The 26,350-nt window shown below is 61.1% G+C and overlaps 1 long non-coding RNA gene across 1 annotated transcript; it reads right to left on the reverse strand.

Moving 5' to 3' along the window:
* Positions 1 to 2,522: 2,522 nt before the first annotated feature.
* On the reverse strand, positions 2,523 to 7,650 carry LOC122474242. Its single transcript, XR_006294877.1, has 2 exons — positions 7,006 to 7,650; positions 2,523 to 3,760 (listed from the first exon to the last, which is right to left on the reverse strand). It is a non-coding gene; the product is annotated as an uncharacterized LOC122474242 (long non-coding RNA).
* Positions 7,651 to 26,350: the final 18,700 nt, after the last annotated feature.

Here is a 26,350-nt window from a genome sequence, read left to right on the forward strand (position 1 = left end):
TCCCAGGTGGATGACGGCTGCTGGGCAGAGAGAGCACCGAGCCCGCCCCAAGAAAAGTCGGGGCGCCTGGGGGGCTCAGTCGGTGAAGCTTCCGACTTCCGCTCAGGTCATGCTCTCACGGTTCACGGGTTCGAGCCCCGCGTCGGGCTCTGTGCTGACAGCTCGGAGCCCGGAGCCTCCTTCGGATTCCGTGTCTCCCTCTCCCTCTGCCTCTCCCCTGCTCGTGCTCTGCCTCTGTCTTTCAAAAATGAATAAACAGTGGCGCCTGGGTGGCGCAGTCGGTTAAGCGTCCGACTTCAGCCAGGTCATGATCTCGCGGTCCGGGAGTTCGAGCCCCGCGTCAGGCTCTGGGCTGATGGCTCGGAGCCTGGAGCCTGTTTCCGATTCTGTGTCTCCCTCTCTCTCTGCCCCTCCCCCGTTCATGCTCTGTCTCTCTCTGTCCCAAAAATAAATAAACGTTGAAAACAAAAATTAAAAAAAAAAAGAATAAACATTAAAACAATTAAAAAAAAATTGAGGAGAGCCAAGCGCTCTGAAAAACCAGTCCCCGGGTCACGTGGGAGTCTCTTGAGAAGGAGGGAGGTCCCGTGCACTTTTCCCTAACGCCTGCCGCCTGCGTTCCCGGGGTTGCCAGGCCCCCGAGGGCCCTGACGAAAGCGAGGCTTTGCAGATTCCTTGGCAGGTATGTTTCTTGCTGGTCCGGCGAGGTTTCACGTACTGGGTGGCTGTTCCAGCCTGTCCAGGGCAGACCTCGGGCCTGAGCCCAGCCTCCCCTCACCCCCGAATCCCAGCAGGCAGTGGGGGCCCGTCCCGCCGAAACGAACCCGGCTGGACACCCGCTTTGTTCTTCGGCGTCCGAGGTCTGCGTGACGGTGTGGACTCACCGTGCATAACTGCTTCCACGTGGCAGGAGACAAAGTTCCTGTGGCCTCATTCTAGCCTTTTCCCCGCTGGGCAAAAGCCCAGGAGGGTGTCCAGGGAGCGGTGGCTCAGTGAGAGAGCCCAGGACCCACCTCACAGGTGGCCACGTGTGGCCGGGGCCTTCTCCGTGGCTGCTGTGGGGGGCAGGCCCTCTCTCGGGGCAGCCGGCCTGACGCCAAGGGTCCGGCTGCCTCCGAGGAGGGCTCTCCCGGGCAGGAATTAGGAACGGGAAATCTGGGGGGATCCAGAGAAGGCAGGAGAGGGGTGTGGCGGGGAGGTGGGGAGAGAGACAGGCTCCCTGGGGCGTCCCGGGCGGGCGGGGGCTCTGCTCTGACCCCTGTGGGTTCTCCAGCGGAGCACGTGCTCTGACCCCCAGGTCTGACCCCAGGCTCTTGAAAAGCCGCCCTCCCGTAAGTGAGCTCCGATGGGACGCAGCCCTTCCCACGGCCCCCAGGACACAGCCAGGCCATCGCGCTTCGAGGAGCAGCCAGCCTGCGCCCTCAACCTGCCCCGTCCCGCCCCGCTGACCGGTTGCCCTGCCCCGAGTTTCCGGGGTCAGATCCCTGCACAGGCTGGAGAGGTAAAGGAGGCACGGTGTCTGGGGCCTGTCCCCGGTGAGTGTTGCATGTGTCCCGTTGTCGGTACGAATTTCCTCCCTTCAAGGAATTTTGTTTTATTGAGATGGAATTCACACGCGATGGACAGAACGAGTTTAAAGTGCGCAGTCCAGCGGCATTTAGCGCGGTCACGGTGCGGCACAGCTAAGCACCTCTTTACCCGGTTCCGAAACCTCTTCATCCACCCCAGGAGGAGCCCCGGCCCCGAGCCCGAGCCCGAGCCCCAGCCGCCGCCAACCTGCCTCTTGCCTCTGCGGATTCGCCGACTCCCGACGCTTCATGTAAAAGGGACCCGACGCCACGCGACCTTTCCTGTCTGCCTTCGCTCACGCGACACGACGCGTCGGGGGCTCCCCGTGCTGTGGCATACGCCTTTTCCTGCTTCTTCTCTTGGGGGCCGTGCAGGTGGAGCCAGGATTCTGGACGCGGCTCCTGCGTCTTGCCCGCCCCCGGGCTCCCCATCCCGTCTCCGCCTCCTCCGCGAAGCCTTCAAAGGGCGGTTCCCTCTGGCCCGTCTGCCCGGGTGAGGACCTCAGCCTGGGCTTCTGAGCGTGAGCACCTCCCAGGCAGTGAGCGCGTGTCGCCCTTCTCCGTGGGTCCTCCGGGCGGTGTGCACAGTGGGCGCTTTATAAGTGGCCAGGCTGTGACTCTCGACGGGACCCTCCCGGTTGCGGCCGACCCCAGGACGTGGCTGCGGCCCGGGGCAGACCAGGACCAGCGGTCACCGGAGGGGCCCCGATGCCTCGCGGCGGTGGGCCAGGTGGCCTATCCAACCTCTTTCTGACTTCAAGGAAAACCACGTGCTTGGAAACTGAGATGTTGCCGGGAGAGCCCGAATGTCTTCCCTCTCTTCTGGAGAAACAGATGATTATTTTCCTTTCCTTTCCGTCTCCCCCCACCGCCCCGTAGCCGAGCAGATGTTAACTCTCCAATAAATGGAAGGGAAAGAAAGAAAAAAAGACGAGAGACATTTAGCAAACTATGGCTGTGCGGGCCAGAGTTATCACTCTGATTTCAACCGGGACTATAAAATTTTATGAGCTATTAAATTGTCCTAAAGCTCTTTTAACATACAAACTCGAGTGTCTGAGATTACCCATTAAGAAAAAGTGGGTTACATCGGGAGAACTTTTACTATTTCCACTCGATCGTGTTCAATCAATAAAACTTCTAACTAGCCGTGCTGCTTTGGGCAGATTACGTGGCTCCTGCAGCGCACCGGCCGGCCGGCGGCCCGGACGCGCCCCGAGCGTGGCCACAGCTGGACGGCAGGGCTCCCGGCCCAGGAGGGTCACTCGAACCTTCCTGAAGGTGCTGCTTCCTGCCTGGGGTTGCATGACGGCCAGGCGGATTGCGCCGGAGGTGGGGCCAAGAGCCCAGCACGCGGCACGGAGGCGCCCGCCAAGAAGGCCGCCGGGAGCCCAACGACAGCGCCTTGGTGTGGACACCGGGCTCTGAGACCTCCCGAGCGGGACGAGGACCCCACACCAGGCGGCCTGGAGCGGGGGGGGGGGGGGTGGGGCGGTGGGGGAGAGGGCGGGAAGGGGCTGGTTGTCCCAGGAGGCGGGGGAGAGGGAGAACCCTGCTAAGGAGGACGGTGCTGGCCTGCTGTGTGCCGAGCATGTGTCGCACGTGTGTCCCCCGAGCTAGCTCTCCAGGTGGGTGAGTCACCCCTCCCTTTCGGGAGGCGAGCCTGAGGCTCTCAGAGGATGTCCGGGCTCCTGACTGGTGAGCCACATGCTTGACCCCTGGACGCCAGGCCAGGCGTGTCCCTGGGGTGAGGGGCTGAGCCCCGGGATGGTGGGCATCTCTCCAGCGGGATGGATGCAGAAGAGGGGTCCCCTAGCCGGTGGAGGTGCTCTCCCTGACCCGGAAGACTGTGGGAAGGCAGCCGCTGCTCCGTGGACAGCCCTCCCGAATCCTCCCAGGACCCCAGCTTGGAAAGGGGAGAGACGCCCGGGGAGGCACAGGCCACAGGGGGGTCCATCTGACCTCGGGCCGCACCAGGGCTTGTCTCCCCGTACCTGGTTCGCTGCTGGCCCAGGAGCAAGAAGTAAAACCCACGGCTCCGGGTGTGGTCCTGGCCGATCCCTTCTCCTCCGGCCTCGGCGTCCTCACCCGCAGAATGGGGTGACGGCACCCGCTTCATGGTGGGGTGCAGGGAGGAGACGGCATCATACCCGACTGCACGTGAAAGGGCTGCCCTGAAAAGAAATTAGATTCTGCGGGAAAAAAGGGAGAGATTTGGGGAACAGCGGTGAATGACGGTCAGCCTTGCCTCTTCTCCTGGGAGGAGAAGGCAGGGGGGCGGCTGACGGTGGCCTGGCAGCCTGTGTGTGACAGGAAGGGTGAGGCCAGGCCGCCTAGGTGGGCCCCCGTGAGCCCAGGGGCAGGGCGAAGTGCCCTCCTGCTGGTGAGCTGTCTGCTGCGGGGAAGGTCGGGTTGCCCCTCGGGGGCTGGGCCCGTGGGCAGGCTGTCTGTCAGGCCTCACTGCCTTCCCGGCTTCCCAGGTGACAGCCAGGACTGTTCTGGGAGGGGAAGGGTCGGCCCTGAGCCACTGTGGCCCCCGAGGCCCCATTTCTGCCCCGTCACGTCTGGTCCATAGACAACGGGGTGTGGGGGCCCAGGGACACCTTTCCTCCCTGCCCGGCAGCCGTGTCCCCAAACCTCGGGCGCTCAGGGCAGCCGGGAGGCAGGGAGGCTGGGAGGGCTGACCCCGGAATCCAAACCCGTTGCGACAGACCCGTTGGGCAATTCCTGTGGGGCCGTGCTCTGCCCGGAGCTTGGTTTCCTCATCCCGGGGTCTGGATCAGAGCAGACACGGTTCCCTGGCTCCCTATCACTGTTTACGCGGCCGGCTCTGATCTCCTGAGCCTCTGGGGCCTGTGTCGGCAATGCTCCGACCCGCGGGTCAGGGACACATTCCTTCCAGGCCTGTGGCCCCGGCCGCCCTGGTGCCTCTGGGCTCAGAGAGGGCTCGGGTCAGAGGCTTCCTGGGGCGGCCCAGGCGGGACAGGGCCGTGTCAGTTTGGATGTCGGGGGGTTGGGGGGGGGCGTGTTCCGGGGCTCGTGTCAGAGTGTGGGACAGGATGCGAAAGTCAGGCCTGCTGTGGAGGAGCATGCTCTGACAGATGCCAATTAGCCTGGAATTTGGAGGCCTGTGGCCTCCCCGCCTGCCTGGCGACTGGGGCCATGGATCCACCCCCCACCAGGCCGTTCCCGTGGGACCCTTTCTCCGATTCCTGGAGTCTCATGACCGGGGGACCCTTCTGGGGGTCAGAGGGCTCTCCGCCGCCTGCTCTCGGCTGGGTCCGGTGCAGGCCAGACCCCTGGGATCCTGACCCAGCCCTGCCACCGGCTGGGGGAGAGGCTGGCCAAGTCACTATCCCACTGTGGGCCTCGAGAAGGGAGGAGAGCCTTCAGAACTGCAAAGCGGACTGTGAATTAGGCAGCACCCCACCTTGGAGCCCAGGGTCTTTCTCTGCTCTGGAACCCCACCCCTTTGGCTAAAGGCTGACTTCTTTGTCAATAGTGATGCATCTCCAGGGCAAAGTCACTCGACAGCCCACTTTGCAGCCATTCCCACTCTAGTCTGAGTTAGCTCTTCAGCCAGCCTGGGCGCAGAGCCGGGAGGGAGGGGCCGGGGTGCAGGCCATTTGTGGCGAGGGGAGCGGGGCAGGCTGGGAGGTGCCTCTGGGGAAGCTGCACATCCTGAGGGTTCCTGGGAAGAGGGCCCCGGGGGAGGAGGTATGGCCTCAGGCTGGGGGACTGCACGGGGGAAGGGAGGCTGGCACAGGGTGATGGAGCCCGTGCATGGCGACAGCTTTCCTGTGGGGGGCCTGGGCAGCCGAGGAGGGCTGTTCAGCAAGCGTGTGATGGGCTGGCACCCACGTTTTTGGGACGCTGATGCTGACAGTGAGCGCGTGGTGGACGGCTGGTGGCAGAGGTGGGGGGAGGGGGCTCCGAGCTCTTAAATATCCACTAAACCCCATTGAGAGACACCTGGCAGAGGAGGCTGAGGATGGGGGGACCCGGGACCCTCACGGCCTGTTGGAGAGCTCACCAGCCTTCGGCTGACGTGGCAGCCTGACTTGGTGGCCCTGTCGCATGGGGCTCCCCCCAGACCTCAAGGCCCCTGTCTCCCTGATGATGAACCTCAGGGCTTGGTGGAGGCGTGGGGGAGGGGGGAGGCCGCTCCGGGGCTCCTGGAAGCTGCTCCTGGAACACCAGCTCTGTGACATGACATGTTAGCAGTGTCCCTGGGGAAAGGGCACTGGGGTACAGAGGTCCCGGGAGCCGGGGTGCAGGTCAAAGGGCATCTCTAGGCGGGAGGTGGAGCCTCTAACCAGACCTGCCCGCCACCCAGCACCCCCGTTGCTCCAGACCACGGCCCCCTCCTCTCGGCGCTCCCTGAAGTCCCGGGGGTAGGGAAGCCTGTTTCTGCTTTCCAGAAGACTCTCAGCTTTGTTTCCACTTCCCTTGGCGGGCTGGGCGCCCCCTCTGCGTCTTTGAGATGCCCCTGGGTCCCCAGAGGGCCATCCTGTGTCTCTCTCGTCTCCTCTTCCTGCTTGGACCGCTTCTCTCTCTCTGCACGGCAGCTCCCTGGGGCCTTGCTTGGAGAATTTCCTCAGTGATCCACACGCGCCTGTTCGTTTCCATGGGCCCGGGAGCCCCCACCTGCCCGCACGGGTCCAGCCACGGCCGGCTCTGCTCCCCACAAGGCAAGGGCCGTGTTGGGGACATCAAGGCGTGCAGGCTTAAGGGGACCCCTCAGGGCTCCGCCGGCCGGGGAGGGCGGCCCCACCCACGGGAGCACCCTAGAGGACACCGGCCACCGGAGGAAGTCCTCCCCGTGGCCCGTGTCCTTCTTTCTGAGGCGGGACTGCTGTCACACGGATGCCGGAGCCTGGCACCGGGCCTGGGGCTGCTTCCCCGTCCACTGAGGGACTGACGAGCCGGGGTGCCCGCCCTGCCGCCCTGACCCCGGCGAGAAGGAACCTGTTCCAGCAACCTCTCCTCCTTTCATGATGGGGAAGGGGGCCGTGGAGGGGCCGAGGGGCTCAGGGTCACCCGGCCGGTGGCCGCTGTGGCCTGCCCCCTCCCCCACCCCAAATCTTCCTAGTCCCCATCATTCCACCCCCTGCCCCCTCCCCCTGCACCCTCCGCTGAATTTTCCCACGCTGGCTTCCTCCTGCACGCAGGCGGGGAGGGACGGCTCTGTCCTCCTGCCCAGCCCCCTCCCCCCGACAGGGTGGCACGCTGTGTTCTCCTGTGGCACGCTCACTTGCTCTCTGGCCTCACCCACCTGCCCCCTCCCTGCCCCTCGGAGCTGGGGGGCCCCTGTTCCTCCCTCCCTCCCTTCTCCCCTCCCCAAGGTGGGGTTTGGCAGCCAGGGGTTGGTGACCCGGCCATTTAGCCCTTAGGAACAGGAGCAGGCCCTGGGTCCAAGGTCTGTCGCTCTACCTACCGTGTGCCCCCGGGCGTGCTGGGTGGGCCGGCGTCGTCTCCCCCAGGGCGGTCTGGGGGCCCGGTTCCCAGATGACGAGGAGGGGAGGCGGTGCAGGGGGGACCCAGCCCGGGGTCTGCCGCCTCCAGGGCAGGGCCAGCAGGTGCTATGTGGACACTGGGGCTCAGGGAGGGGAGACCCAGCCTGACCCCCGGGAGGGGGCACCCAGACTGCGGCAGGAACACTGCCGCGGCCAAGAGGTCGGTCCCCCGTGCATCAGTCTTGGCGACTGGGCCCTGTCGCCCCTCCTGGCCTCTTTCCTCCCTGCCGGGACATGCTTGGTGACTTTGTCGCTTTCCTGGGGCTGGGGGAGGACACCTCGGGCATCAGCAGACCTGTCAGACACCGGAGGGTGTCCCGAACACATGTCCCGCGGCCCACGGTCAGAGCAAGCCCGAAGACCCGGGGGGCAGCTCGGGGCACGTTCCCCGTCCCTCCCGTGGTGTCGCTGCCTCGCGCCTCACCGGGCCGGGATGCTGGAACAGAAACCACGGTGTCTCCCTCACTCCCTGGGCACTTTAGAAAGTGGACTCATTTGGCCTGTGGTTTCTGAGTGGTTTTGGCCCACAGGTACCCAGAGGCTCAGCCCTGCCGGGGAGTGCCACCCTCCCCCCGCCCCCAGCCGCTGGGAGCCCGAGGGGTGGACCGGCTGGCGGCCCCGGCATTGGCTGGCAGCCGTCACCCCTCACGCCCCCGCGGCCCCTCCCTGCCACCCGTTTCCTAAATGGGCCTCCTGGCGGGGAAGCCTCGTGAAGCAGCCAGGCTCGCAGGGAGCTCCTCTGCCCGCCCGGAGCCGCCCCCCGGGTTTGGGCAGGAATTCAGGGAATTGGCCGTTCCTGCCCCGCTTGGCTCGCCAGCAAAACAGAGGACAGAGCGGGCTCCCGGGCATGAGCCCCGGGGCCTCGACGCATGGAGAGGTGCAAGCTGTGTGTGTGCCCCATCCTCGCTCTGTGGGCAGGCCCGGGGGTGCCGGCCTGGCCTCTCGGGCAGGGAGGGGCGCAGCTCTGGGGCCCGGCAAATAGGGGGGCACCCGTGACCTCAGAAGGACGTTCCCCTGGGTTTCAGTGTTCTCCTGCTTCACAGGGTTCATTTCACTTACTCGTCAGGCATTAACTGAGCACCTACTATGTGCCTGTCACTATTCTGCCCAGTTCTCCTGCTGCCCCTGCCTGCAGGCCTCATGCATTATCTTCCCCCCCCCCCCAGGCCAGGCTGATGGCCCGAGGCCACACGTGTGTCTCTCGCACAGCGTGGCACCTCTCGCCCGGCCAGGCCCCGGTCTGTGCGTGTCCCTCCAGCAGGGTGAGCCGGCCTGAGGCTGTCCCTCCAGCACCCGGCCCTGAGTCGGGCACACGGCCGGGTCTAGCGGTGTGGGGGAGCAGATTACAGGGGGAGGTGACAGTCTCTGGCCCCTCCGCCGGGCGAGTCACCGAGCAGGGCCCGAACGTGGGCACACGCCTCCCGCCTACGATGCAGAGGTGGGCGGTGGCCGCCGTCGTGCCCCGCTGCGGGCACCTTGCGGGGCAGCGCGGTCTGGCAGGCAGGTGGGGCTCCGCCCATTTTACAGACAAGGCAAGTGACCACTTGCCTCAGGTCGACAGAGCCGGGAGCGGCTGAGCTGGCTCGAGAGCCCGGCCCTTGCCGGGGAGGCCAGGCTTTGGCGTCCGGACCACGCAAGGGCCCGCCTCTCCCCGCGCCTGGGGCGGCCCCGCAGGGGCTCCTGTGCCCTCGGCACGATTACTGCGCACAGCACTCCCGGATGGGCCCCAGGCTCGCCTGCCCGCCCCGCTCGCCTTGGCCGCCAGCTCCCGCAGACGCCCTGCCTCCAGACGCGGGGTCGCCTCCTTCCACGGGGCCCTTAATTAGCTCCCCGGGGAGCGGGGCTCCCTGCTCCCGTCCAAGGGCGGTGCTAACCCGGGTCTCCTCCTGCTGGGTTCCCAGGAAGTGCTGGGATGAGCCGGGAGCCGTGCGTACCCACACGCGTGGCAAGCGACGCGCACAGACGCGGCACCCCCACGCCCCGGGCGCCCGCCCCGGGCTCCCACCTGCCGGCTCACATACAGAACCCACCTCTGCACGCTCAGGCCGCGGTCGGGAGCCCGGGCACACCCGTGGTGGCCTCTGAGGTGACCCAGCGGGAGCTGGGGCCGGGGGCAGCCCGGATGCCCTCCCACACGCACTCCTCCCGCAGCTGGGCCTCCTTTTGCCCGGCTTGTGTGTTTTTCAGTCCTTTGTATCGGCAGAGGCTTTCAAAGCACTTCAGGCTTGTTTACTGAGCTGAGCAAGAACATTTTGTCTCCTCTGCAAGCCAGCCTTCCAGAAGGATCAGGAACGTGCCCGTCTCTGCTCTGGCCGGCCGTGCGCTGTGCCAGCAGCAGCCCCCAGCTCCTTAAAGGGACAGCTGGGTGCGCCCCAGAGCAGGACACGTGGGGCTGGACGCAGCCTAGGCAGCTGCACTGTCCCAGGGCAAGCACAGGGCCCACCGTGCAGGGGAGGTGTGGGAAGGTCCTCGTCTGCAGGGTGGGTGGGCCCCCTAGGGACCAGTTCCCCCGCACCCCCCACCCCCCCAATCCCCCAGCCGTTGCTGATTTGGAGCATGACCTCAGTCTTGGTCTTCCCAGATGGCCTCTTCCCGGACCCCCTTCCCTGCCCGGTGCCTCCCTCCGGCCCTACTAGGTTCCAGCCTCCACAGCGACTGCCCTTTGACGTCCAGCAGGGCTCCTGAGTGACCCCCCGCGGAACCTTCCCCTTCACCCCTTCTCTCTCCGGGACCTGTACCCGGGCCTCACTGCTTCCTGAGCTCGAAGCCCCTTTGGACATCAGCCTTGTTGGCACATGACTTTAGGCAAAAGAAGACAGAGTCACCTCTCTCCTCCGAGGTCTGAGGAGGCTTGCCAGGGACACACGTGTTTCAAAGAAGACAGACAGATGGAAAAGCAAAGCCAACTCCAGGGGGCATGGTTGGGTGGCGAAGCAAGCACAGGGACCACGTGGTCGTCCTGAGTGCCGTGGTGAGCTTCCTGGCGGACATGGCAAAAAGGGAAATATGACCAAAGAGAGGCTCTTTCTGTTCAAGAGAGAAGCCTTTTATGACATCATTTGGAGGATCCTTCATCCACGCCTGGAGGGGCAGGTGGGCTGGAGACGGTGCAGCCTGTATTCCTTCTGGGGCTCTCGCTTCTTGGGCTCCCTCCAGTCTCTTCCTACCTTACTCTGTTTGCCGTGGTCACAGGGGACCTTGACCTTCACCCAGCGTGTCCAGGCCCCAGCAGAGGGCAGAGGCTCTGGCCAGGGGGCCTCACGCCAGAGGTCACGGGGGGCTTTGGGCTCAACACAAGCTGGAGAACCCCCGTGATGTGTGTGTGCTGTTCACCTCCTGGGCCTCTGCTCCCCAGGGTGTGAGGCGGGGTGGGGAGCCTAGGCTGAGGGGGCGAAGCACTCAGTGACCGAGCGGACGCAGCTAATGCCACCCTGACCCCGTCCCCAGGGGCCACCGGCTTGCCCTGTGACCTGGGAAACTTTTCCTGTGCCCGAGCCGACACTGGCTAGGGATCACGGTGAGGCCCTGGGCCGCAGGATGACCCACGGAAGCCACAGGTCTTCCTTCCCACCTGGCTCTGAGACCCGAGGTTACTAACTCCCAGCCACGGAGAGAGGCCCCTCCATGGTGGGCGTGCCCAGCCCTCGAGGGTTTCAGGGCCCTCAGCGATGGTCACTCTTGTGCCGGGAGGGTGGGCTCCTTCCCGGGGTCTGGGAATCGCTCACGGTGCACCTCAGGCTTCCCCGGACCCGTGTGGATGGCTGTTATTCCTGTTCGTGTTCCCGTGGCTGCACCTGGCTGGGATGCCCCAGCAGGTGCTCTGTACCCGACAGGGTCTCCAGCGGGGGCTCCGTATGCACTGGGTGCTCCAGCAGAGCCGGGGTGCCCGCTCCCGGGCTGCCGTGTCCTCTCTGAGGCCTCTCCTCCCACGGCCCCACCGCCCTCGCTGGGGACTGGGGAGCCCGGGGCCTGTGCCCGGCGACCTGAGGGATGGCGGCTGCGGACCCTGGGTCTGATCCTGGCCCTGCTCAGTGCTTCCCTGTCCCTTTCTCTTGGCCGCAATCACCCCATTCTTTCCCTAATTCCCCACCACCTAGGTAGCCTCGCCCCCTCTCCTTCCCTCCTGTTGCCCGCCTGCCCGGTGCCCTGGAGCCCCCGTCTTCCCCCTGCCTGCCTGCAGCCCACGGACCAGTGACCCCAGCCTGAAAACAGGGTGGCCGCTCCAGGCCAGGCCCAGGGAGGTGACGCGTTTTCCGGCTGGCCTTGCACTTGCCCTGGCAGGTCGGTGCGGGTGCAGGTGTGGGGACGGGGCGCCCGGAAGTTTTGAGGGGTGTCTGCTCTTTGCGGTGCCCACAGAGGCAGGTACAAATTGCTTGGTTTCCAAGTCCCCGACAAACGGGTTTGTGGTGAGTTGCTGGGGGCTGGAGACGATGGGTCACCAGCCCCCTGGGGAGGACTGGCGACCCTGGCCTTCCTCGAGGAGGACGTGCCCACTCCGAATGGCTGGCCTCTGTGCGGCCCCGCTGGGGCTGGTCCAGGAAGTGCTCGCACGCCCATCTGACAGGCAGGTAAACCGAGGCCCGGGGGGACTCAGAGAGTGGCTCTGGGCTGCGCCCTGCTGGGGTTGTCTCTGAGGGCGACTCATCCGATGGGCGCCACGGGCCAAGCTGGCTGCGCCCCGTCCTGCCTCCGCCCCACACGCTGCTGGGTCCCCAGAACTCGCTGGGGCCTGGGAATTTTGCGGGCCCTGGAGTTTTGTCCTTAACACGTTTCCCTGCATTTTCATGCCGGGGTGTCAGGACGGTAGGGGCTTCTCCACCCGGTTTCTAATTTATTCACCCAAAGCTCCTCAGAAGGACTTTGCCCCCAGTCTGACGGCCTGGCCTCGTGTCTTTCGTCTGGCAAACAGGAAGCTGAGAAGAAAGGCCAGAGGACGGGCCCCCGGCCATCTCTCTTAAAGCTCACCTCTGGGTTCAGAAGACGGAGGGCGGGGGCAGGGAGGGGGCGCACAGTGCAGGGTGGGGGCCTGGAGCCCCGGGCCGGTGGCTCCGGGGCCTCCGTGGAGCCCGCCTGGCCACTCTGGGCTGTGTGCCCTTGCTGGGCCCGCGCACCAGGCCTCAGTTTCCTCATCTGGACGAGGCGTAGCCATTTAACGCACCCGCAGTGGCGCGGCCCCAAAGCTGGGCTGAGCCCTCGTGGCTGTGTCCCATTCTGGAAGCCCAGCCCTTTGGCGGGCACGGCGGCGAGCGGGGCGCCTGGGGGGCTCGGTTGGCGGAACGCTGACTCTTGGTTTCGGTTCGGCTCGCGACCTCACGGTTCGTGTGCTCAAGCCCCGCGTTGGGCTCGATGCCGACAGCTGCTGACGGGGCGGAGCCTGCTTGGGGTCCTCTCTCTTCTGTCTCTCTGCGCCTTCCCCGCTCACGCTCGTGCTCTCTCTCAAGACTAAATAAAAGCTTAAAAAGACCGCAGTGAGAATCGTTCACGTGGTGGAGGTTTGGGGTTCCCCGAGGCAGCTGCTGACACCCCACAGAAGGCACAGCAAGGGACGGCGGGGAGGCCTCATCACCGCAGGCCGTGAGGAATCCGGGCCTGTCCTGCCTGGGGCGATGGGGAGCCACCGAGGGGTGGAAGCAGGGGGCGGATCCTGACGGACACCCCTCTTTCCTGACTCGGCAGCCGGACCCCCGCTTTGCCCCTGCCCTCCCCTGGGCGAGGCTGGCCGGTGCGCCCCCAGCCCCTTGGAAACAAAAGGCAGAGCTCGGGAAGCAGAGGCAGACGGACTTGAGCTCGAATGTCATGGGGACGCTGGCCAGTGCCTGGTTTGCTGCGCGCTCACGTCCGATTTTGCTGCCCTAGGAGGCGAGTGCTGCCGTCTCCGTCCCGCGGCTGTGAGAGGCCCGAGGTGCGCCGGTGACAGGGTGACAGGGCCGGGAGTCCCGGCCGGGTCTCCTCACTGGAAAGCGCGGCCCTCCGCCAGCTCTCCCCGTCCCTGCCGGTGGGGACGGACGGCTGCCGAAACGGCATCTTTGCAGACGCCCTGGAAACCCTGGTGGCCACGTGCCAGTGTCCCCCGGACTCTCTCCAGGGCTGGGGACCGGTGGGGCGGTGACACGCTGTCACTCACACATCTCGTCTGGCTCCGATGTTTTATTTACGTTTCTGCAGCGAGCACGTGTTGCCTTTATCATCAGCAAAGCTAGTTCGGTTGGGGAAAGGACGGAGAAAGACCCCCGGGGCCCCCCTCGCTCTCGGACGTGCCCGCTTTCCATCTCCCCCTGTCGGAGGAGGGTTTCAGAAGCCCGGCCCCAGAATTTCTGTTCTTGGCGGAAGCGTGGAACCCAAGCCGGGCATCGTTATCCTGGCTGCCTGTGCAGCCTCTCTGGGGCAGGAGGGCGGGAGGGCCGGGTTCCCACACACCCATCTCAGAGGGAGAGAACAACATGTGCCTGTGCGATCAGCTCTTCTCGATCCGCACACACAGAGTGCAAGCGGGGGAGGGGCAGAGAGCGAGGGAGACACAGCATCCCAAGCAGGCTCCAGGCCCCGAGCCGTCGGCACGGAGCCCGACGCGGGGCTCGAGCCCACGAACACGAGATCATGACTTGAGCTGAAGTCGGACGCTTAACCGACGGAGCCATCCAGGTGGCCCCTCGTCTCGAGTGCTTTTAGGTTTCGCACCTGGCCGTTGGATGTCCCAGTGGTCCATGCAGGTCAGGGGTGGTGACCCTGCCTAGGGGCCGAGCAGAAATGGGTCCCTCCAAGACCGTGAGAGAGCACCCAGGCTGGGAGCCGGTTGGTCTGGCTTTTCATCTCCACCCTGCCACCCACTCACTGGGCAACCCCAGGTGAGAGTATCGGTCACCTTAGCAGTCACCTAGTTATCAGCCGGGGGCCACGAAGGACACCAGAGCCCACGTCAGGAAGATCAACAGAGAGAATTTAGTGTGGAGACCTGTCCGAAAGGCGCTGGAAAGACCAGATGGGAGGCACCTGGAGACGAGCACTCGGGGGGCCAAGGGTGTTCCATGGTCCCCCGTGGAAGAAGGGGCCCCTGGCAGCGGCTGAACCACAGAGGTGGCCGCTGAGACACGCAGCCCAAATCCCCGCTCCGGGACGGAGGTACCCGTTCTCCCAGCCGCTGGGCGAGCCACCTGCCGACAGCTCGCAGCTGAGTTCTTTTCCAGGAATCGCCTGGGTGGAGGGCGGCCGCCTCATGCAAGCACAGCCTGCATCCCAGACCGGCGGGTGTGGGGCACAGAGTCTCAGCCCCCTTAACGGCGAGGGGCCATCGCGGCCTCAGAGCCTCGCACGAGATCGGCCGCGGCCTTTGCTGCCGCGGGCTTCGCTCTGGCCGGCCCTGTACCCCTCCCCCACGATGGGTGCTGCCCGCCAGGAAGCCACCTGCACGCGGATCTCCGCTTCAGAGTCTGGTTCCCGGAGGCTCTGACGGAGGGAAGTTGGACGTGGCTCCAGGAAGCAAGTTCTAAAGTGGGGTTTGGGCCGTGCGTGAGGTGGTGACCGCACCCGGTAGGTGACGGCGGTGTGACCGTTAGCACCGTCTCCAGTGCTGGACCGGGACGGCGCACTGGCAGAAGGGAAGGCGATCTCTCAGGCGTTCGCTGTTTGGGGGAGAAGCGGCCATCGTCAAGACGACGCGTGGCCTCGGGCGTCATCGGTGGACGGGGAGAACACAGCCAAAGCCTGAGCACGGCTATTCGGCAATTTAAGATTAAGCGTGGGGAGGGGCGCCTGGGTGGTTCAGTCGGTTGAGCGTCCGACTTCGGCTCAGGTCACGATCTTGCGGTCCGTGAGTTCGAGCCCCGCGTCGGGCTCTGGGCTAATGGCTCAGAGCCTGGAGCCTGTTTCCGATTCTGTGTCTCCCTCTCTCTGACCCTCCCCCGTTTATGCTCTGTCTCTCTCTGTCTCAAAAATAAATAAACGTGGGGCGCCTGGGTGGCGCAGTCGGTTGGGCGTCCGACTTCAGCCAGGTCACGATCTCGCGGTCCGGGAGTTCGAGCCCCGCGTCAGGCTCTGGGCTGATGGCTCAGAGCCTGGAGCCTGTTTCCGATTCTGTGTCTCCCTCTCTCTCTGCCCCTCCCCCGTTCATGCTCTGTCTCTCTCTGTCCCAAAAATAAAATAAACGTTGAAAAAAAAAATAAAAATAAATAAATAAATAAATAAACGTTAAAAAAAAAAAAAGATTAAGCGTGGGGAGACGTCAGCAAAGATGGTGGACCGAAAACTCCGCCCCTCTATACAACAGAGAGAAAAATGGGCGGAAGCTGTTAGTACGTCCTCCCCCCGCTGCGCCCCGCCACACGCTGGCGATCAACCGGAGGCTCCCTGCAACCCGGGGAGGGCCCGCTCAAGAAACGGGGCGGGTTCCCAGTAAGAACGGCGGGCTCTGGGGCATTTTAACCCACCCCACTCCCATCGCCGCTCTTTAGCTCAGCAATGCCAGAGAAGGCAGAACAGACCTCGCTCACAAGGCATCCTGATCCATTGTTCTGGCTTGTCTTGTGGTCTCTGGAAGACCAGCCTGAAAGGTTCGTTTCCGTCTCGCCCAACTCAGAGCTGGCCTCGTGCTAAAGACGCACACCCGGGGCACTTGTTAAAACCCTCTGCTGGCTGCTGCCAGTGCTGCTGGTCAAGAGTTGTGGCAAGCCACGGACTGATCGAGTTTGGGAGGAAAGGCTGGGGACCGAGGGGTCCTGAAGGGCTTTGGAAAGCTCTGAGTTACTCCTAGGTCAGGTGCACATTCAAGAACGCACGCTCAGGGAAGGCTGAGAGGGCCCTCAGCTCTCACCTTCCGCTGACCTTGAGGCTTAGAAGAAGCAGGAAATGAAGACTAAGGCAGAGCTGGAAACTGCCAGCTGAGTGTTGAAGGTTTGCTGCAAATGTACACAGAGCCTCTTGGCAAAGACTGGAAGATTTCTTTTCGGCACTAAGCCTTTAAGGCAGTCTCTGTCCAATCAGGAGCGGACCATAAGCTAACGAAACAGAAGCTTTGGGGACATACATGACACAGAATACCCTTTACAGATTTAGTTCAGAGAAATCGCTAGAAACAACGACAACGACAACAACAAAGAACCCGAGAGCTACAGCAAAAACAGATCCCGGGGAGGAGGGAGACTCTGGTCTTCAGGATTGCCACATTATCATATTCAAAATGTCCAGTTTCCAACGAAAGTTGCAAGGCACGCAAAGAAACAAGAAAGCGTGGGCTCTGTCCAAGAGAAAGAGAAACCAGTAGAAACTGTCCCCAAAGAAGTCCAGACATTGGAGTTTCTAGAAAAGGCTGTAAAGCAACAATTTTAAATATGTTCAGTGAGCTAAGGATACTTTGTCTAAAGAACTAAAGGTTTCATCCAACTGAGGGTATCAAGAGAGAGACAGAAAGTATAACAAAGAAATAGAAATTTTGGAATTGAAAAGCACAGTAACTGACATAAAAAAAAAAAAAAAAGAAAGTCGCTAGAGCAGTTCAACAGCAGATTTGAGGAAGTGGAGTCAGCAAACTTGAAGGTAAGTCAGTTCAGATGATCCAGTCTTGGGGCGCCTGGGTGGCTTAGTCAGTTGAGCGTCCAGCTTCGGCTCGGGTCACGATCTCGCGGTTTGTGAGTTCGAGCCCCACGTCAGGCTCTGTGCTGACAGCTCGGAGCCGGGAGCCTGCTTTGGATTCTGTGTCTCTATCTCTCTCTGTCCCTCCCCTGTTCACGCTCTGTCTCTCAATAATAAATAAATGCAAAAAAAGAAAATGATCCAGTCTCAGAAATAGACAGAAAAAGGAATGAAGAGAAATGAACAGACCCTCAGAAGTCTGTGGGATAGCAGCAGACGCATCAAAATACATATAGTGGGAGTTCCAGAAGGAGAGGAGCGAAAGGAAAGGAAAGAAGGCTGATCCGAGGAAATAGCGGCCCCAAACGTCCCAAATTTGATGAGAAATATTAATGTCACATCGAGGAGGCTCAAAGGACTCAGAGATTCACACCTAGAAACATCACAATCAAACCGTCAGATGGCGAAGACAAAGTGACGATCTCGAAAGCAGCGACCGGGAGAGCAGTGACCTGAGTGCACAGGCAATCTTCAATACCCTTAACAGATGATGTGCTTTTAGGTTGTAACTCCCTTTACAAAAATATCTGATTTAAAAGACAACTGCATATAAATAAATAAAGGGGATTAGGAGATCCAAACTACCAATTCTAAAATAAATAAGTCAAGGAGACGGAAGGCACAGCACAGGGAATATAGTCAGTGATATTGTAATGGCCTTGCACGGGGACAGACAGTGGCTACACTACGTCAACGAGCACTGTGTAATGTATAGAATCATTGCATCGATGTATGCACACCTGAAACTAATACAGCAGTGTTAATTATACTTCAATACAATTAACAGTGTTAATTATGCTTCAATAATTAAAAAAAGCTGCATAAAGTAGCCATTATAAGCCTAGGTTGATGGGCACACAATGTATCGAGATGTAGGTTGGATGACAATAATTGTGTAACGGTAGGAGGTGGAGATACACAGGGGCAAAGTTCTATTTTATTTTGTTTTTTTATTTTATTTAAAGTTTTTTAACGTTTATTCATATTTTGAGAGACAGAGCAGAGCGTAAGTGGGGGAGGGGCAGAGAGAGAGGGAGACACAGAATCCGAAGCAGGCTCCGGGCTCTGAGCCGTTAGCACAGGGCCCGACGCGGGTCTCGAACTCACAGACCGCGAGATCATGACCTGAGCCAAAGTCGGACGCTCAACCGACTGAGCCACCCAGGCGCCCCCAGGGGCAGAGTTTTTATATACCATTGAAACTAAATTGGTACTGGGGTGCCTAGGTGACTCAAGTCTGCCAAGTGTCCAACTCTGGCTCGGGCCATGATCTTGCAGTTTGTGAGTTCGAGCCCCGCGTCGGGCTCTGCACTGACAGCTCGGAGCCTGGAGCCTGCTTCGGATTCCGTGTCTCCCTCTCTACTCTGCCCCTCCCCCACTTGTGCTCTGTGTGTCTCTCTCTCTCTCAAAAATAAATAAACATTAAAAAAAAAAAAGTCCATGTTAGGAGTGCCCGGCTGGCTCAGTGAGTGGAGCCTCGGACTTTGGCTCAGGTTGTGATCTCCTGACACAGGAGAGCCCCGACTTGGGCTCTGTGCTGACGGCTCACAGCCTTGAGCCTGCTTCAGATTCTGTGTCTCCACTTGCACTCCGTCTCTTTCTCTCTCTCTCTGTCTCTCAAAAATAAATAAACATAAAAAAATGTTTTTTTAAATGAACTAAATTGGTATTGATCTGCACTACATTGTTATGAATTAAGATGTTAGTTCCAATTGCACCTGCAAGAAAATAACCAAAAAATGTATGGTAAAGGAAATTACAATGGTATGAAAATGATGCACTAGAAAATACCTATTTGATACAAAAGTAGGCAGTGATGGAGGGACAGAAGAGGAAAAAAGATCTACACAAAATAAATAGCAAAATGATGGAAGTTCTTTCTTATAAATATAGTAAGTGTAAACAGATTATACTCTTTAATTCAAAGCCAGAAATTAGCAGGTTAGATAAAACAACTTGACCCGATGATATGCTGTTTACAATAGACTCAGTTTATCTTATTTTATTTAAGATTTTATTTTTAAGTAGTCTCCACACCCGATATGGGGCTTAAACTCACAATTCTGAGATCGAGAGTCACACACGCTACCGACTGGGTCAGCCAGTACAGTGCCCCTATAGTGGATTTACTTTAGAACCAAAGATACACTAGGTTGAAAGTAAAAGAATGGAAAATGTTATTGCATGCAACTTGTACTCAGAAGAGAGTTGGCGTGGCTCTACTAACATCAGACAAAATAGACTTTAGTAGAAATAGTGTTATTCGAGACCAAGAAGGAGATTATAATGCTAAAAGGGCCAATCCATCAAGAAGATCTAACAATTATAAACACATATGCAACTAACAATAGAGCCTGAAAATACATGAAGCAAAAAAAAAAAAAAAATGACAGACTTGAAAGAAGATCTAGATAATTCAACTCTAATGGTTGGTGACTTTAATGTCCCATTTCAGTAATGGATATGACAGACAGAAAATGAGTAAGGAAACCTAAAACTTCAAGCAAAACTACCAATGAGATGGAACAGATATCTATAGAACATTCCATCCAGCAGCAGCAGAACACACATTCTTCTGCGGTACTTGTGGAATATTCTCTGGCATAGACCATATGTTACAGCATAAAACAAGTCTCAGCACATTTAAAAAGATTGAAATCGGGGGTGCCTGGGTGCCTCAGTCGGTTAAGCCTCCGACTTCGGCTCAGTTCATGATCTTGCGATTCGTGGGTTCGAGGCCTGTGCAGGGCTCTGTGCTGACAGCTCAGAGCCTGGAACCTACTTCGGATTCTGTGTCTCCCTCTCTCCGCCCTCCCTCACTCTTGCTGTCTCTCCCTCTCAAAAATAAATAAACATTAAAAAATTTTTTTAAAACATTGAAATCATACAAAATATGTTCTCTGACCACAAGCTAATGAAATTGGAAATTCATTCTAATTTAGAGGCAATTTGGAAATTCAAATACAGGAACTTAATACCACGCTGCGATGGAGCCAGTGGGTCAAAACACAAGGGACACAAGGGACACTAGAAGGTTTGAGGAGGATGAAGACCCAGGACGAGGGGCGCATTGAGTGGGGTGCTCAGGGCAGGATTTATGGCGGTCAGTGCGTGCCTCCGAAAAGAAAGCAAACCTCAGATCCATAGCCTGGCCTGCCACTGTGCGAGACTAGAAACAGGAGAACAAACATGACAGCAGAGGAGGGGTGGCGGTGGGCATCCGTAATCGTGTCACGTGCTGTAGCCGCTGCACCGAGCAGCCTTGTGAAGGTGGTGCCAGCACGCTGGCTTGGAGATGCCACCAGGGACCATGTGGCGCCATTCTCTCGGGCGTTGGATGCTCTGCTCGGGACGGGGCGGTGGGGGTCAGAATCCTGTAGGAGCGGTCCCGCTCACCATCACCCCAGGTGGCCCACTCGGGAAACTTGTATTCTCCATTCCCAGACTCCGGGCTCTGTGGTCCAGAGGTCCTGCCTCCCAGAAGGGGACACTTCCCCCAGGGGACACCGTGAGAACCCCATTAAACGTGAACGCGCGCCTGTCAGCCGGCGGCTTGAGGCTACTTTTGGTCCCGAGGCCACCCTGGCAGGGGTAGTCGGCCCGGAGCATCAGGAGACAGCAGGACTGCCGCAACATTCTAGCAGGGGGCACTTCCGGCCCCTGGATTATCCGCTGGAGGCGTCTGTTGGTGTCTCTCTGCCCAGTTCTCAGTAAGCCCACCAACCAACAGCCACAGCCTGAGCAGCAGGGGCTCAGGACCGTCGGGGAGGGGGGGCCGGCTCAGCCCACAGGGGAGCCTCCCAGACCAGCAGAGGGGCTGGCTTAGGAGGGAGGAGTCTAGAATCGTGACAGAGGACCGAGGCAGCACGTGTCACCGTCCGGGCTTGAAACCGGCCGGGACGCCCGGGGTCTGAAGGGGGGAAGAAATGATGCACCGTCTTCTGCTCCCTGCTCTCAAATGGGTCACTGGCACATTTTGGGGGAGGCAGCAAAAACCATCGCCAAGGAGAGCTGTGAGGCGCCGGGCCGACCCTGGCGGGACGTTCCGGGCTCTCGGCTCGGCCGGGCATGTCCGCGGACCTTCCTGGGTGGAGTCCTGCCTGCTCCGGGTGGGGGGCGGGCTGCCAGGCCCCTTGCCGCACCTGCCCGCTGGGCCTTCTGCCTCCCGCTCGCAGACCCTCGCTGGTCCTGGCTCCAGAAGTGCCCAGCGCTCGGCTCCCAGGCCCAAGCAGGGACCGCCGTGCTCGCCCCCTGCGGGCGGCGGGCTGGGTGCTGGACCTTCAGGGTTAATAACCGCGACTGGCTCCGGGGAGTTCCTGCAGGGGCCTCGTCCCGCACTTGTTCTAAGCCTGTAAGTGATGTGCAGACCCCAGAGGGCTAGGGACTCCGCCTCTTCCCACGGCAAAGAAATACACTGTTTAGAGTCGCAGCTTCTCAGGGAGGCTGACGCGGATTCTATCTGTGCGCTGGGTGGAGGGGATTTCTCTGAATTTAATTACAATTTAAGTGTAAAATATGCCTCTTCGGGGGACTTTCCCGCCTCGTGCAGAATCACTCTCCCCGCCGCCCTTCACGATGCCTCTGTGTGCCGTGAGCGATTAATTTATAGGCCGGTAATAGGCTAACACGATATTTAGAGTCGTTTTGCCCTGTGTAGCTTTTAGGGAGGAACCGAGATAATTATAAGGAGGCCCATTTCATCACCAGCTGCTCCCCCGGGGCCCCCGGCTTCACCAGCGGTCAGCCCCGCTCTCCACACCCCCCAGGGCGTCGTCGTCGCGGCCCCAGGCCGGCTCCTCACGGCCCCACCGTGGGCCCCGGTCAGGGTGGGCGCCCGCGGAGGACAGCAGCTCGTCCCGCCGGCCTGTCGCTAACTGAGTCAGGGCAGAGTTCCTCGGCCACTCGGGAGGCGAGGTTCCGAGGCCCGAGGTGCAGGGGAGGACGTCTGGCCGCACCCCCCACCCCGGTCCTGGGCGGGGACGGTGCATTCGGTGAAACTTACTCTGTCTTTGTGGCTCAGCAGTGGCGGGAAGGGGACGGTCCCTGTCACCTCGGAGACCCACGCACAACAGCACTGAGGTGTCCCACCTCGGGCAGGCTGGTAACTGTCCCTGGGCCTCTTTATCTCCCCTGGGGTCGATTCTGAGACAGCTCACGGAGTGGGCTTGGAAACCGGAAGGAGGGCACAGGGGTGGAGGAGGGGGTCTGGTGGATGGGGTGTCACGGGACATTGCCGGGGCGAAGGGGAAGCTGTCTGCTCAGTGTCTGGAGAACACCTGCACGGCATGCCGGGAGCCCCTTAAATGTCCAGCACCACCCCCCACCCCCCCCACCAGGCCCAGCACCGTCTCTGGGGGCCTGGCCAGGGGGATGCGGTCTTGGCTTCGCTGGGGAAGGACCTGAGCTTTGAAATCAGCCGGGGCGGATTCCAGCTTTGCCTCCAGCACTGCAACTCAAGAATCTCTGGAAACTTCCGCAGGCCATGCTGGGGGCATGCAGGAGGGGCACCCGCCTGTGCCCGAACCCCCTGGAGGGCAGCGGGAGGGCTGCAGGGTCCCCAGCCCCCGACATTGCCCACAACTTCCGAGGGGACTCGGGGGGTTCCACCAGATTCTCACAGGGCCTGGTGGTCACGGAGACGAGGGCATCGCCAGGGCCGAGGGCGGGCTTGGGGTGGGCTGGGAGCCTGGCACCCCCGGGGACCTCGCCCCCCAAAGTGGTTCCTGGAATCTGCACCCCGGGGGGACCTACGCACACCAGGGCAGCACGTACACGAATGGCCCGCTTCACTGCGCCTCCGCGGGGCTCGAAGGCTCCCGCCCTGCTCTACACCTGCTCAGGGCTGTGCTCTTCTTCCTGTAACATCTTTCTAAAATGCCTGGGTTTGTCCGGTTTAGCATCTTGGCCTTTGTTGGCTATTCCTGGTGCCGGTGCCCGGTAAACACTTGAGCAAGTACGCGAATCCTGGAGGGAGTGGTTCCTGGTGTTACATCACTTGCAAGAAATAGTTCTTTGGAGACAACCAGAAGTCTGAGTTCTTGGCTTTTCCTGAACCTCGAGCAGTTGATGCTGGGGAGGGGGGGAGAGAGAGAGAGAGAGAGAGCTCCTCGTCCCTCCCAGGAGGCCAGCCTGGGGGGAGAGCGGGCATGCGGCTGGGAGGGACAGCTTTGCTCGTAGATAAAAAGATCCCACGTGAAGACGGGCTCTCGGTCTCGCTCCTGCCCCTGCCTCTGGCAGAACAGAGTGGTCTGCCCGGAGAGCACCAGTGAGGGGACAAGTGGCTTCGGGAAAGCCCCTTCCCCTCCTGGTTCCATCTCCCCATCTCGAACTTGTCTCTAAATTGTCACATCGTCCTCTAAATCAGACGTTCTAGGGGCGCCTGGGTGGCTCCGTCGGTTAAGCGTCCGACTTCGGCTCAGGGCACCATCTCACGGTTTGTGAGCTCGAGCCCTGCGTCGGGCTTCTGTGCCGACGGCTCGGAGCCTGGAGCCTGCTTCGGGTTCCGTGTCTCCCTCTCTCTCTTCTCTCTCTGCCCTTCCCCCACTGGGCTCTGTCTCTGTAAAAAAAAGTTTTTTTAAAATCTGACATTCTAGGATCCTACGACTGGGCATGTAGCAGGTGCTCAGGAGCGCTTGTGGTCCTGCATTCACTCAACAAACCCGTGTGTGCCGTAGCCGGGTTCGGAGCACGCACCATGGGTAACGTCGAGTGAGACCCAGGCTTCTCCGTGGGTGCTCGGTGGGGCTGTGGGGGGCAGGAGCCCAGGAGCCTTGGGAGGCTGGAGAGCGCCTCCAGGGTCCCTGAAGATTCCAGAAGAAACGGCGTGGGGAGGGGGTGGTGCACACCGGAGGGTCTGGGTGGGCGGGGGAGGGCGTCTGGCCGGGGAGAGCTCAGCAGAGGGCCCAGGAAGCAAGGTTCATTTTCAGGGCCATCAGCCTCCACAAATCTTACGGACGGTCCCGACGGGGGTGAGTGTGGAGAAAGGGCAGGTGGTCCCTGGACGAGCGAGGGTCCTCCCAGGCCCTGATGTTGGCACCTGGTGGAGGACAGAGCAGGGACGTGTCCCTTTCCCAGTGTCCCCACTTTCCCCTCAGCGAGGGCGTGGGGTTTGCAGCCCCCGCCTGGCGAGGGGGGGTGGCAGCCCCCACAAACGGTGGCGGCCACGTCCATGCGTCTTCTGCAAAGAACCTCATTAAAGGGGCCCAGACTGGAAATCAATTCTTTAAAGCTGAAATCAATAACAATAAGTAATATTAACACTGATTATCCTTTCTTTATTGCCCTCTGCAGTGGGGATGGATTGTTTTTGAGGCTTAGCCGAGGGGGCTCCACAGTGCCGCGCGGGCAGCTTTCCCGGGGCACTTAGGACGTGCGGGCTGTGTGGCCGGACGCCTGAGGCCCCTCCGTCCTTGGTGGGAACTTGCCAAGGTCTGGCTCCCCGTCACGGTCCCCACGTGAGCGGGCTCTTCAGCCGCACAGGTTGTGGACAGGGGAGCCCGTGACCTCGGTGGCTTGGGTCGGGGTGCCGTGAGGGGCACGGGGTCGGGCCGGTCCCACGGCACCGGTGTCTCCCGGTGCGGGGTTTGCCCGTGGGGTGAAGGGCAGGCCCCAGCCCTTCAACGAGCCGTGAGTATGGAGGGAAAGGGAGGGAATGGCCGGTGTGGGTCCCTCACGGTTCCCGGAGTGAGGCGTCTGGCTCGGCCTCTCTTCGTGGGGGTCGGAGTCCGCAGGGTGGGAGCCCAGGGGCAGGGAAGTGATAGCACCTGCCACAGGCCATGCCCCTGGGTCATTTCTGTGCCTCCTCTCTCCTCTCTGAGAGCAACAGTCACTAACTCCCGTCTTCCAGGTGCACAACTGGGGGCCGGGAGGAGACCCCTTAAGTCTGCACGTTCTCAGGGCAAAGCAGGCCCCGGGCCTCTGTCTGCCAGGCCCCAGCCCCGGCCGCGTGCAGAGGATGTGTGCATTGAGAGGAGGGTGGCCAGCCTCCCAGGGGATGAGAGGACATGCGTTAATACTTATAAGGTGTGCTGGACGGGGAGCGACGTGGTGGGGCTGGGGCACCTGGGAGGAGGTCCTGCCTTCTGGGGGGCCCACCAGTCTGTTAAAGGACTGCCTGGGCCTCAGTTTCGTCCTCTGTAGACGGAACAGGGGCGGCCGCCGCTTCCCTGGGTGAGGGGCCCTAACCCCCCCGCGTCCGCAGACACGGAGGGGCTGTTATAACAGAGGGCAGTGCTGTCTCTCTCTTCCCTCTCTGGATCCCAGCTCGCCCCAGTGCTTCCCTGTCCCACCCCACCTGTCCCCTGCCCTGGAGCATCCTCCAGTCCTGGAGAAGCCACTCAGCAGGGGCTCTGCCCTTCCTTCCCTCCCTCCCTCCCTTACGCCGGTCTTCTTGACTGCGCTGCGTGGCCCTGGGCACGAGCACTGCGGGACTGTTCACACGCCAGTGTGTGCACGTTGAGCCTTTAGGGTGTGGTGCGTCCAGGAGAGAGGGCTGTGGGGAGGGCTCTGAGGCCTGCGCGCGTCTGTGTGTTATTATATTTATGTATTATATGGGGTGAGGTGGCTGGCTACAGTTCACAATTAGACATTTTCTGCGCCTAAGTTGGGAATATTCTAGAAAAAAAACACTGAAACAGAACTTAAACACAGAAATGAAAGAAAAGGCTCAGGGATAATCTAGAAGGGAGGGGAAAGAGCATCACCTCGGGAACCCGAGAACGTGCTGAGCGTCAGTTAACGTGAGCCCGAGCTTCCTAGCAGCCACCGCAAGAAGAGAAAGCCCGGTGAGTTTGCAGTTCTGACCAATGTGAGAGAGCGCTCCCCTGGGGGACCGGCTTTCCTGGAGGAGAGTGGAGGGTTGCTTTGTCAGATGTCTCCTGAGGGAAGAGGACGAGTGTGGTCCATGCCTTCGAAGGGCTTTTCGTCCCATGGGTCCACGACAGAGGCTGAGGTTTTTCTGCGGGGTGTGGGTGTAGATGAGCAGATGCCTTGACTTTCTTGCTGTGGAATCCCACGTGGACTCAGAGCGGAGAGCAGCCTCCGGGGCAGGACCCACGCAGGCCCTGTGTCTGGCTGGGCGGGTCAAGACGAGAGGACAGGGTCCCTGTCGGTCTGAGAGCCTAGGAGGGTGGACGTGGGGCGCTCGGGGGCTGTGCCTCCCCTGAGCTGAGGCACGGGCTGCAGGTGCCTGGCGTGTGAATACCGGTCAGGTGGGGCGGGGTGGGCTCGGGCCGTCTTGTAGGCCAGGCCTTCACTTCCCCTGCCACCTGGCGACCGGGGCCCCAGCTCGCCTCAGATTTCACAGCCGTCTTCAGTGGGCGACGAGCAGTGGGGGAGGCTGGCCAGCCCCTCCTGGCTCGGCGGGGACGGGAGAGGGTCCTCTGTCCGGGGCACTGGGCTTGTCCCTCTGCCACAAACCACACGAGTTCCTGTGGAATTAGAGCCATTTGTGAGCCCGTGTGCACCCCTCACCCCCACCCTGTGGTGGCCAGAGGGGCTGGCCTGGGTCTCGGTTTCCCCGGAAGTTTCTGGAGGGTCTAGCACGGGGCCTATGGCTCTGCCGTCCCCAGGCCCCCACCCCGCCCTGGCTCTCGCTTGGCGGTCCCCACCGCCCCGGGTGAGCCGGCCGCTGGGGCACCGCCT

This window comes from Prionailurus bengalensis, chromosome D4, assembly GCF_016509475.1.
Source record: "Prionailurus bengalensis isolate Pbe53 chromosome D4, Fcat_Pben_1.1_paternal_pri, whole genome shotgun sequence".
In the NCBI taxonomy this organism is placed as follows: Eukaryota; Metazoa; Chordata; class Mammalia; order Carnivora; family Felidae; genus Prionailurus; species Prionailurus bengalensis.